Here is a 13,984-nt window from a genome sequence, read left to right as displayed (position 1 = left end):
TGCTTGGTCTTTCTGAAAGGGTAATCTCGTATAAAGTATTAAGATAATTCAAATCCTTGTGGTGTGTGTGTGTGTGTGTGTGTGTGTGTGTGTGTGTGTGTGTGTGTGTGTGTGTGTGTGTGTGTGTGTGTGTGTGTGTGTGTGTGTGTGTATGGGGGGGGGGCTAAGCCTACTGGGTGAAAAAACATTTCTTAATGAAACCCACTTTCTTATCCTTGAATCATGGAATAACATTACTGTACAGCAGTGTCAGTGGCACAACAGGTCACACACTTGCCTTTGGCGTAGATTAGTAGATAATTTATTTTTAGAAAGAGAAACTCTCTGCTTTCAGTATGTACCATAGTTCTCAACCTTTGATCTCAAAAATGAGGAACACTAGCCCTCATAATGTGGAACAAATGGGCAAAATGTGGAACACATACTAATGGCTTACTAACAACTTCAACTAGGAAGGTCATAGGATGGTTAAAATATGCTAGTTTTACTTACAAAGAAGATATGTTAATGAAATAATATGATTCATTTCTATTTACAATGGATTTCACTAAGCAAAAATTCCTAACACTGAATGTGTGACAGTCTTTCAATGTGGAACATTTGAGGAACTTGGAGGAACATGAACTTTTTAAGACCCCAAATGAGGTACGTTCCTTGTAATGAGGTATACTTGAGAGGTATGTGTACTTTGATCCATATCAAATGTGAACAGATTTGCTATTTACATTCACAAGGAAACCTCAGGAAAACATGCATTTAGGTTAGGATTTGGGGCAAGATGCAACCCATTAATGTTAAACCACCATTAACTAGTGACATTGTAAGCCTATTAATTTTCAATAAAGTTAACCGTCCTAGAACTTATAGCATCAGACTTTTCATTGTGTGTTTTCAGATATGATGCAGAAATGTGCATTTATTTTGTCTTTTAGCCAGTGAAGTTTAGAAGCCAGATTTCATTGAACTCCACTCCTGCAGTAGTAGTATTTCAGCAGATAGCCCATTTTACTTCAGCTTACTTATTTTAATGGAAAACAAGGTTTTCTAAACATGTGTGATGAGACTGAGTATTTATTATAATATAACAAATCATGAGAGTACAACTTGTAAAAGGAAATATCAGAAACACTGTGATGTCAATCGTGGGTTAAGTTCTGGGTGCTTTTGCAGGGTCTCAAACAGCATTAATATTTTAGGCTTTTTTGTAGTTAAGAGGAAGATTGATGTGATTTAGACAGATGTCAATGTGAGAAAGAAATTCTTCACGTTGTCTTAATTGTTGGAGGACAGGAGTCTAATCTATTAGCCATATTGTCTACACTACACATAAGATCACTGGAAAAAGGAGTCATTCTTTGGGAAGTCTAGCAATGAATACAGAAAAAAAGTACTAGGGACAGAACTAACCCTTAGGAATCCCTTCATTTCGTATGACTTGATCTGAGATACTATGTCCTAAAAATGTATTGCTGATTTGTTAGCCCCTAAGAAAGCACAGTAGCTAAATATCTATTAATTCTTCACGTTATTCAAACAATGCAACTCAGCAGATGTAGTTTTCCTGCTGACTTTCTACTTTTCCTGCTTTTGGAGACTGTTACACCATTTATTTGTGTTCCCAATGGCTACCTGTGGGCAGAGCAGAATTTTGGGCTTAGTTTTATTATAGTTATAGTAATTTAAAAAAACTTCTTCATAGTGATGGAAGTGTATGAAAATAATCCTTACATTAGATTAGTCATTAGTGGAAGCATTTTATATGTACTGTGCATATTCTTATTAGCAGTTCTACTAATTAAATTTATTAAAAGAACTGATGTGGAAAATATAATTCCCAGAGTAGGAACTTGCAACCAGAGCACAAACATATCGGTCTGTTACATTTGCTAAAGAAAAAGCTTTCAGAGAAAAACTTATTTCTAGTCACTTTTCTTAGAATGCAGCTGCTGTGGTTGTAGTGTTTTTAGAGATAGACTGAGGAATAATGACAATGATTAAAATGTCTACTATAATTAGGTTATGGGCAATACCTAGTTGTGAGTAGGTAGGTGGTAGGTAGGAGATTGTGAGGCTCGAGCCAGTACAGTTAAGGCTTTGCAGTGTTGACTTTCTCTATGTAAACTGCTGCAAAATCTAGCAATTATAGTGTGTAGCAGCTGTCCAGTTTCATTGGGAGGGGGGGTTGCTATGTAGGTTAGTCATGATGGGGGAGGCATACAAGAGAAATGGTAGTAAACAGGTTGATGCAAGTTTTTTTTCTAATGATGTCAGGTAATGTTTACTTCTAAAAAACCTGTATATGTATTTTTCAAAGCGCATGAAAAAGTTAATGCATGAGCGGAATAAAATGTCTGCATGTACAGAAGACTTTAATAAACCAGTCCTGGATGTTTTGCAGTGCTTGATTTGCTGCATAGTTTTGTTCACTTTTAAATGAAAATTATTTTGGTTCGTGCTTGTAGTTAAGTTGGTTGTTTGGCTAGATTTTCATCATTTTGCAACTCGTACCAGGCTGGAAACACAGGCCATTGTAAATGCACAGCACATCTGATTATTTTATTGAATTGCCCTATGAGCTTTGTGTGAAGGAAGTAGTTGTTATGCTCTGCTTTGTGAACTTTGAGGGAGCAGAAAGTTTTTTGCTTGATAGATTATTCCTTTTCTTAACAGCTACAGCTCTGGCTTAGTCATTCAGTCATTTTTATTTCATGGCCTCTACTAACATATTCAACAAACCAGTTTTGTGAACTGTAATATATTGAACTTAGGGTTGCCACTTTTCAAATGGCCAAAGTGGGACATTTTTGGTACAAACATCAGATTTTACAGGCCGACACATACCCGTGAGCAATACAAAGGATAAAACTTAACTTTTTTGCCTAAAATAAAAGCTTATTCTTGTAGCATTTTAGTTGCTTATTCTATTTCTTATATATAACATTAGGTATTTTTAGATACAGAATAACTGTTTTATGCAACTATTACATAAAATATAGGAAAGAATTTTGTCCTAAAATCTCAGGACATTTGCCATTTTTTAATTTTTGGTCAGGACACAACTGCCCAAAGAGGGACTGTCCCTCGCAAAGTGGGACAGGTGGTAACCCTAATTGAACTATGCTGACTCATTTGTAAAATTACTTGGTAATTATACAGCCTGAATAATTCATTACAATATTTCAGTTTGTTATACTGTTCCATTGGTTATTCCTCAGTGCTGTCTATACTAGGCAAAATGACTCAAAAGAAAGGGGTGTTTAAATCTGTAGTCTAGTGAACGTCCATCAAACTAATATGAAACGGAGGTCAATATGTATATATAATATATATTGATTGTGGCCTTTTCCAGTAGGTATCTGTCTGCATGTCTGTCTGTTAACTGACTATGTAAGCTAGTCTGTGAACATCTCAATGCATTCGTGCTTGAAGTGTTTGAAGCATTGCTGAATTTCACAATTGCCTGTTGCAATTACTGAAGTAAGCATCATGAGTGCAAATTACGTACAAAACAAGGCATTATGACAAAAGTACTTAAATAAACAAACCAGCCACAATTAAAAGGTTTTTAAATATATTTAATAATAAACAATAAAAAGAATAAGACAATATTCAATAACTCAATGAATAAAGTGACACAGTTCAGAATTGCAGGAAATATGTTAAAAAACATTGCAGGACAGTCTCAAAATACAGAAAACATCTACTAATCTTGCTATATTGCAATCTGTCCCTAAGAGAGGTTACTTATCTCTCAGAAATGTGCCTAAGGCCCCTGGCCTAAGCCCTGGAACTGGAAGTCATAAAACAGTAGTAAACAGTTTTACATTTGAAACCTGTCATTTTGTCTGTTTCCACACAAAAGAACTTCTGGCTGCAGTGTAGACATCCTGTCTTGTTGATGAGATAACACAGTCATAAAACAATTCACTTCATTTGTTACCTAGCATTTGGCAAAACTCCTTCTCTATCAATACAGACAGTTATAAAACAATTCACGTCTGTTCTTAGTGTTGTCAAATTTAACTCTTTATGTTCCAACTTCTACCTTACAGCACACATCTGCATAGGTATAGTTACAATACACACATTTCTGTTCTTTCCCAGCAGGGTACACTGGTTACATTCTTGAAGCTCAGTACAGAACATACAGTTCAACACACACTTCTGCACCAATAGTTTAATATACACATATGTATAGTTTTTTTTTACATTTGTAAGACAAGCATAGGAAGCATATTAATATTCAAAAATGACACACAGAATTATGTACATTGTACAAAATAACATCTAGCTGGGCTGGCAGCCTCACAACCGCTTTCCCCAAAACTTTGGCCCAAAAGGGATGATGATGCATTTGTTGGCATTCGGCTTGCAGTCATGTGTATGGCACCAGTCATTTGTTTGGGTGAGACCCTCTTATTCAGAATTGTTTTATTAAGTCAGTGATGTGAATTCTTTACTTTATTGCAAATGTGTTGGCTTAATTTTGTGGATTGTAATACTGTAGGGCTGCTAATGTTGACATTTTACCTACTTTGGACGGCTGGAGTGGTTTTCGCAGTGTGAATTGGTAGTACAGTAGTAGTGAATTAATGACAGTGTCAGTGTGTGCCAGTTTTTTTCATTGCAAGTGAATGACTTTTCTTGGGTAGCATGCAAAGTACACAGTATTTAACTTGAAACTTGATGGTACAGCTCTGATTATGTCATTGAAAGCTGCCATTCTTGTAGCAGTAAGAAACTGTTGATTACATGCAGCTAACCATACATGTTCATAGCTCTATCACAGTCCATCTGAATTTCATGAATTATGAAGAACTTTTCAAAATGCCCAGTATTACTGGCACAGAGTACAGACCAACAGTTACAGTAAATGTGATGTGCTTTATGCGTAATGGGTGTTTTGAAGACTTATGGCATTAGTACTACAAATGAAACAAAGTGCCTCACTGGCTCTCCTCATATGTAATCTGCCCAACTGGATGGGTAACTGTAACTTCACTCCAGGGATATTTTTGTATTATTTTGCAGATGTGAAATGATCCCTTGAACACCATTAACATATACTACTACAAGTATGGATAGTTTTAATTTTTATTTCCTTATTTTTTAATGTAAATTGTTAGCCATTGTTTTAAAAATTATATAACTAGGAATAAAGTAGTTAAGTTACTCCTCTTTTACTTTTCAGATGGCTTCTGCATCTGGTCAAACCAAAACCGTGAAATGCAAGATAGCAGACGAAAGAAGAGTCTTTCAGGAAAAATGGACTGATGAATACTTCTTTGTTGAATCGCACAATAAAGCACTTTGTCTCGTGTGCAGAGAAGTGGTATCCGTTTTCAAGGACTACAATTTGAAAAGGCATTATATTCAAACGCACCCCAAATTAAGTGAATTGCAAGGAGTGTCCCGTAAACAGAAAATATCAGAATTAAAAAAAAGTCTTACATTTCAACAACAGCTGTTTCAAAAATCAGCTACTCAACCGGATTCTTTACTGAAGACAAGTTATGTTGTAGCAAATTTAATTGCGAAAAAATCCAAGCCATTTGCTGACGGTGAATTTGTTAAAGAATGCCTTGAAAGTGTAGCAGACATAATTTGCCCTGAAAAAAAATCAGAATTTTCTAAAATCAGTTTATCACACCAGACAATCACAAGGCGTGTGGAAGATATAGCCAAATCTATTGAAAATACGTTGGAATCTCGGTGTGCAACTTTCAAGTATTACTCCATAGCTTTGGATGACAGCACTGATATTACAGATACGGCACAACTTGCCATATTTATTCATGGTGTTGACAACGGTTTCAATATTACTGAAGAACTGGCCTGTACGGTTCCACTGAAAGACACAACGAAGTCTGCTGATCTGTACAAGGCAGTAAAAGAAACACTGGCAAGATTTTCCTTGACCATCACAAACCTGTCTGGCATAGTAACTGATGGTGCTCCAGCTATGGTTGGAAAGAGGGAAGGACTAACAACACTGATGGAAGAAGATGCAAAACAGATCAGTAATGTGCGTTTCATGAAGTACCACTGCATTATACATCAAGAAAATTTGTCTGCACAGACTTTAAAAATGGAAAATGTTATGAATGTTGTTGTTAAAACAATAAATTTCATAAGATCCAGAGGATTAAATCACCGCCAGTTTCAGGAGTTTCTGACTACTTTGGAATCTACCTATGGAGACATCTTGTACTTTACTGCAGTGAGGTGGTTAAGTCGTGGAAAAATGCTGAAACGCTTCTGTGACTTACGAGATGAAATAAAGTCCTTTATGGAGTTAAAAGGAAAGCCTGTACCTGAATTTGAAAGTGCAAGCTGGATGGCTGATTTAGCCTTCTTAGTAGACATCACTGCTCATTTAAACGACCTGAACTTGCGCTCCAAGGGAAAATCTATTAATAAATGACATGTTTCAAACAGTGATGGCATTTGAAATGAAACTGAAATTGTGGCACAGTCAGATTAAGAACAATAGCTTCATTCACTTTGCAACACTGTCTGAGCAAAGCCATGCAAATACTGAAAAATATGCGGCATTACTTAATAGTTTAGCACAGGAGTTTGAGAGCAGATTTCAAGACTTTAGAAAACACCAACAACAGTTCAGTATATTTGCTACTCCATTCTCAGTTGACATCGACATGTTGCCTGCAAACCTGCAACTGGAATGCATAGAATTGCAGTCAGATATGCAACTTAAAGAAAAATTTCTGCAAGCATCTTTATTTGACTTTTATAAGTTATACCTACCCAAAGAAAAATATCCATCACTTCACGAACATGCCCTGTTCATGACATCTCTGTTGGGAGTACATACATTTGCGAGCAGTTTTTTCTCGTATGAAGCATACAAAAAATAAAATCAGAACAAAAATTTCAGATGAGCATCTTGAAAATACTCTTCGCATCGCCACTACATCTATCAAACCTGATATAGACGCACTGGTATGAAAAAGACAAGCTCAGTCTTCACATTAAAAAGGTTATGCTCATAATGTTTGTCTACTACACAAAAGAACAATCCTGACTTGACAGCCTGAACCTCCTGATATGGACACTTAAGTATAACAAGAACTAGGACCAATAAGTTTGAATTCTGCAAAGGTCTGTGCCTGGCTGCACCCTTGTGAACTGGTTTCAGGAATAAACATTGCCACTACTATTTTATTATAAAGTCACTTATTTGTTTAAATGTGTAAACCTTGTGAAACTGGAGTGTGTTTTGGCATACTACCATGTTCTTTGTGTCTCCACAGTAAGTGGGTGAACCAAAGTTAAATGTGTTGTACCATCTGTTAGTGACAGTGAAACAAATGTAAAAATACAAATTGTTCATTTTTTAAGAAGTAAAAGTGTCATCATTCCTGATATTGCCAGTGCCACATTTCAGGGACAGATTGCAAAGCTAGAAACAGAAGAATACATGAGCACTTTGGACAACATATGGCCATTAAGGACATGATGGAAGACATGGAAACCAGCAAAATCACAGGTATGATCTCATACAAATTGAAAGGTTTGTACCTGTTAATTTTTTTTACAAATAAACTAAGATGTTAGATTTAACTGTTTTTTAAATAATTAGAATGAGATATTGAATTGTAGGGCAAATATTATGCATTTATTAATTTATTTATTGTTCAAATTCACCTACAATACAGCCACAGTAGTCCGCATAAACTTGTTTTTTTTTTTTGGTCCTCACTTGCCGTTTGCCCCCAGACCATTTCTGTTGACTCAATGCGGCCCTTGCAACTGAAAAGGTTGGACACCCCTGCCCTAAAGGGCCCATAACCATACCAGAAGAATGTAATGCCCCAGCAATTACCGACACACAGGTTAAAACAGCTCTATCCAAAGCCAAAAACACAGCCTCAATGGGACCGGACGATGTCCCAGGCTGTGTCTTACAAGAGCTCCAAAATGAACTAGCCCCTCACCTAAACATACTGTTCAAACTCAGCCTCTCTACAGGCTATGTACCCACAGAGTGGTGCACACCAACAGTTATCCCACTCCACATAGGGGGCGCCACAACGGACCCTGGGAACTATTGCCCTTTAAGCCTGACTAGCCTGGTCTGCAAGGCTATGGAGCGCATCATCATGGAACTCATTAACAGAGACATTGGGAACCTCCAAACTTTAGACCCCACCCAGTTTGGCTTTGTTAAGGGAAGATCATCCCTCCTAAACCTGGTGGAGTTTTTTGAGACAGTCACCAAGGCATTAGATGAGGGTAAGGAGGTCCACACAGCCTACCTAGACTTCGCAAAATCTTTCAACACCATTCCCCATTCTGGTATTATAGACAGACTCACTAACCTAAACATTAACCCCTACGTCACAAGATGGGTTGCAAACTGGCTCACGGACAGAACCCACACAGTGAAAGTTGCAGACTCTAGGTCCGACTCTAAACTAGTTACAAGTGGCGTCTCCCAGGGCTCAGTCCTAGGACCCCTCCTGTTTGGTATATACTTTTCAGAGGTACGGGCAAGCAAAGGAGGACTTTGGCTGACCAAGTTCACAGACGACTGCAAACTAGGGGCCATAATTGATTCTCTGGTTGATACAGACACCCCCAGAAGGGTCGCACTGAGAAGGATACCTGGTGTCAGAATCATGGCCTCAAGCTGAATGCCAAAAAGTGCATAGTCATCCCTAAATACAGAAAAAGTAATAAGGGATCTGGGGACCCAAGTAGATAGCAATATACCCTTTGATAATCATATTGCCAAGGTGGGTAGAAAATCCTTCTCCGTGGCCCACCTAATCTCAAAAGGGTTCACATCCAGTACAAAGGAGGTTATTGTGCCTCTCTACTCATCACTTATTAGACCATTATAGAATACAATGCCCCATTTGGGATGTACCTTACAAGACACCTGCAACAGCTTGAAAGACCACAAAAGTACCTCACCAAGAGGATTACTGGCCTCAAACAGATGACCTATGCAGCTTGACTAAAGAAACTCCAGCTGTACTTGGTTGCATACTGCTTACTCAGAGGTGATCTCTGTTAGACATACAAGGCCATGTCCAACCCAAAATTGATGGATATGCTCCACCTAAAAAAATAAATAAATCCCTGAGAGCCACATGTTCTAGGGATATAAACCTTACCACAAAGATAAATAGGACGTGTTGGAGGGATAGATTCCTGACCCAGAGACTCCCCATGCTTTGGAACAAGATTCTAATATACATCAGGCAGAGGTCCTCACTAGCACTCTTCAAGAAAAACCTTGATGGGTGGATGGGAAACAGAAAATTTACCCCGGGGATCACTGCAGTGGCTCTGCTGGACAGAGGTGCAGGGAGCTAATGGCTCTGCTGGTCAGAGGCACAGGGAACTAATCTAAGGGGGTGGCAAAAGCCAACACACTCTGGTTAGGCTTATAAATGCCCTTGGGCAGATAGCCTAGTACTTACCTATGAATCTATGAACCTACTATCATACAAGCAATGTGGTTCCAGGCATAAAAATTCACTTGCAAAGGAATTAATAGAGTTTGGAGGATTTGTGAAGCTAAAACCTTTTTTTGTAAGAGTTTAAACTAATTGAAATAGTGTTGCAGCAACATTTCCATGTATTAGAAGTGAAAAAAGCAGACCAGAATGTAAATGTTTCTGGAAAGTGCTAAAATTATCATTACTGGTATCACTAACAATTTGTGGTCAGCAAACATGTTGTTTAAAGGCATGAGTGTTGTGTTTAAAGAGATTGTATACATATATATTTGCCTCAATAACTTCATGGGGGTTTTAGTAATGAGGTTACTGGGAAGAATAACAAAGTATAGATTTTGTGATGCAAAAAGCATGCTATTTTGTGCTTCATTTATTTTATTGCTAAGGATGGTCCTATAATATTTTCCCATAATTGTAGTATTCTGCTATTAAATCGTGATTGGCTAAATCCATAATACCTTATTTAATACACAGAGTATGATATTTCAAATCTAATTTCAGAAACAGAAGAACTTTATGTACTAGAAGTTGTATGTTATCACCAAGAAATAACATTGCTGGTTACTTAGAATGCTTGTTGTTGTAAGTAAATTATTGTCTGAATGTTATTATCCATAGTGGACCATACTTTATTATCTAATACTTCATGAAGATCTATGCGTGAAGGAGCTAAACCCAAGGAAATGTCTGCCTCTACATTGGGGTAATTTGAAGTTTTGCTGACCTTTCACCCAAAAGTATTTTGGTACCGATTTTTAAGAATAAGGGTGACGTGCAGAGCTGTAGTTACTAAAGAGGGATTAAATTGATCAGTCACAGCATGAAGTTATGGGAAAGAGTAGTGGAAGCTAGGTTAAGAAGTGAGGTGATGATTAGTGATCAGCAGTATGGTTTCATGCCAAGAAAGAGCACTACAGATGCAATGTTTGCTCTGAGACTGTTGATGGAGAAGTACAGAGAAGGTCAGAAGGAGTTGCATTGTGTCTTTGTGGATTTAGAGAAAGCATATGACAGGGTGCCTAGAGAGGAGTTGTGGTATTGTATGAGGAAGTCGGGAGTGTCAGAGAAGTATGTAAGAGTGGTGCAGGATATGTACGAGGGTAGTGTGACAGCGGTGAGGTCTACGGTGGGAGTGACGGATGCGTTTAAGGTGGAGGTGGGATTACATCAAGGATCAGCTCTGAGCCCTTTCTTATTTGCAATGGTGATGGGCAGGTTGACAGACGAGATCAGACAGGAGTCCCCGTGGACTATGATGTTTGCAGGTGACATTGTGATCTGTAGTGAGAGTAGGGAACAGGTGGAGGAGACCCTGGAGAGGTGGAGATATGCTCTAGAGAGAAGAGGAATGAAGGTTAGCAGGGCTAAGACCGAATATATGTGTGTGAATGAGAGGGAGGATAGAGGTATGATGAGGATGCAGGGAGTAGAGGTGGGGAAGGTGAATGAGTTTAAGTGCTTGGGATCAACAGTTCAGAGTAATGGTGAGTGTGGAAGAGAGGTGAAGTAGAGAGTACAGGCAAGATGGAATGGGTGGAGAAGAGTGTCAGGAGTGATTTGTGACAGACGAGTACCTGTAAGAGTGAAAGGGAAGGTCTACAAGAGGGTAGTGAGACCAGCTATGTTATATGGGTTGGAGGCAGTGGCACTGACAAAAAGGCAGGAGTCAGAGCTTGACGTGGCAGAGTTGAAGATGTTAAGATTTGCACTGGGTGTGATGAGGATGGACAGGATTAGGAATAAGTATATTAGAGGGTCAGCCCGGTTTGGAGACAAAGCCAGAGAGGCAAGATTATGTTGGTTTGGACATGTGCTGAAGAGGGATACTGGGTATATTGGGAAAAAGATGGTAAGGATGAAGCTGACAGGTAACAGGAAAAGAGGAAGGCCTAAGATAAGGTTTATGGATGTGGTGAGAGAGGACATACAGGTGGTTGGTGTGACAGAGCAAGATGCAGAGGACAGGAAGAAATGGAAACAGTTGATCTGCTGTGGCGACCCCTGACGGGAGCAGCCGAAAGAAGAAGAAGACGCTGACCTCTCAATCTGCATCTTAAACTGGATTCAGTGTATGTGTGGGAGGGAGTGTGGCATAGAGCTGACTACCACAATTGCATTTTATTCTAGTTACATTATATTAAGTTACAAATAATTGTATCAATCACAGTATTTAAACCTCATACAGCCCCCCTGTCCCGCTTCCTTCCTTCTCTTCATTGAAAAGTAAAAGGAACCTAAGTATGACTCTCCCACTGCCAGTAAACAGTCAATTGTGAACCAGATCCATATCTTTGTCTTTTCACACAAAGGCCCTTCTGCCCTCACTACTCCAAATATTAAAATTCAACCTAAAAAAACAAAGACAGCATCTTCCCAAGGAGTGGGATCCACAAAATTCAATAGGGAACCACAACGTCCAAGGAAAATAATGTAATTCATAAATATTCTATACTAATTAACATTACCACGCCTGGGTATAATGCGAAGCTGCTGCAGTCTGACCAAACTGCTCGGGCAGAGCAGCACCACCTGTAGGAGGAAACTGGTTTTGCAGAGGAGAAACCCGTATGCAGAACCAGCTTCGTCCTACAGATGGAGCTGCGCTGCCTAGAGAACACGGTGCTATTGCTTCCTCTATAGAGCTTATTACAAGGAGGTTAGGGCGTGGCTTCCACTACTCAGTGCTGCTCATGATTGCGGTCACAGGCAGCTCCATTTCACTCACTCCGGATGCTTTCAGTACAGCTTCACCTGTTTGTTGTATGCTAATGAGGTCTGTGTCCCATAAGGTTAATAAGGGTCACGGGTCCAAGTTTTGCATTGGCGATGCGTGCATAGCTCTCAACCTCCCACCTCCTAAATGAGGAACACTAGCCCTCATAATGTGGAACAAATGGGCAAAATGTGCAACACAAACTATTAACAACTTCAACGAGGAAAGCCATAGGATGGTTGAAATATGCTGTTTTTACTTATAAAGAATATATTTTAATGAATTAATATGATTCATTTCTATTTAGCATAGATTTCACTTAAAAATTCCCAATACTGAATGTGTGACAAAGACTTTCAATGTGGAACATGAACTTTTTAAGACCCCAAATAGGTACATTTCTCGTAATGAGGTACAACTGAAAGGTGCCACCGTAACACTCAGAAACAAGTTTGAACCCATTGAAGCCACTGGGTTGTTGCAGCACTGCTACACTACACTTGTAAGCATACTTCTCAATTTAGCGCAAAAAATCTGGACAAAGCCTGACAATGGGGGACAATGATCAAAACTAGGAAGCTTTTTATATTGCTCTTCTAAACTTAGAAAGTTGGCCAAAAATAGGGAAAGTTACATAGAACGTAGCTATATAATAGAGTGTGTGTTAACATAAAAAATTTCGAAGGATTTGAAAGTTTGAAACTCGAAACATATATCCTTATTAAGTGTCAAAGCATCACAGTGATTTGTTAGAGAAACGCATGCGTGAATGGGCGTGCCTTCTTCGCTGAAGGTTGGGAGTCGGGCTGGCAACTCAGCACCATAAAAATCTGCTGTCAATCAGTTAGAGGACCGGAGATCTTCTGTGGCGGGTCACCAACAGAAAAAAACCCAGAAATAGACATATTTTACAGTAGGAGATAGCAAAAAAAATAAGTAACTATTCCTATGAAAACTGTATCAGACAAACGACAAATTTTTGCACGCCAAAACAGTGTAGCCCTATATATTACAAAAATTAAAAATTCGCTAAAGATGATTACATTGCCTGCCTTTGACAGGACTCCCTACAAATTACAAAATTAAATATTCTTTTAAACAATTATACTGCCTGCCTTAAGCAAGACTATAAAAATTGGAAGTCATTTAGACAAGAAGTGATGTCATTCTGATAGGTATTCTCCAAATAGCCTACTAAAAGACGAAAGTTCTTTTTACTATATTAGTGACAACAAATATTTCTAATTCACGTAAAGAGACATTTTCAAGCGAATAATCTGGAGTACATTTATTATTATGAAATACTATTGCTTAAAAAACCTAAAACGCCATATATGCATGGCACTGCATTCTGGGTATGTAAATTAGGAAACGTCACACTCTGGTTTCCATTTTAAGACTAAGCTTCTTGGGACGACATTATATTGTTATTCTTCTGTCACCTGAGGGAGACTTTAAATATTAACACTGTTCACTTAGGACGTTGACAGAATAAGTGAGGCAAATTAATATACGTATTCTTAAGTAAAAGAAGTAATTTGTCTAATTTTGCCACTATTTATTAAGCAGGGCCGATGTTAGCAATTGGGGGGCCCCTGGGCCTTTCAAGTCTACGTATCACCTTGTCAGTGCCACCCTTCCTAACCGGCATTTTAGTTTTTATTACTTTTAGTGTATACTGCAAACTTTTAGGAGTAGTACACACAGACTGACCTGTAGCTACAATACCCCTACATTACGACAGGTCTGTGTAGCACATTATGTTGGAGCATCTCACAAA

This window comes from Protopterus annectens, chromosome 8.part0 (assembly GCF_019279795.1).
Source record: "Protopterus annectens isolate FY-2018-M chromosome 8.part0, PAN1.0, whole genome shotgun sequence".
NCBI lineage: Eukaryota > Metazoa > Chordata > Ceratodontiformes > Protopteridae > Protopterus > Protopterus annectens.
The sequence above is the reverse complement of the archived record's forward strand: the minus strand, read 5'-3'. Positions refer to the sequence as shown.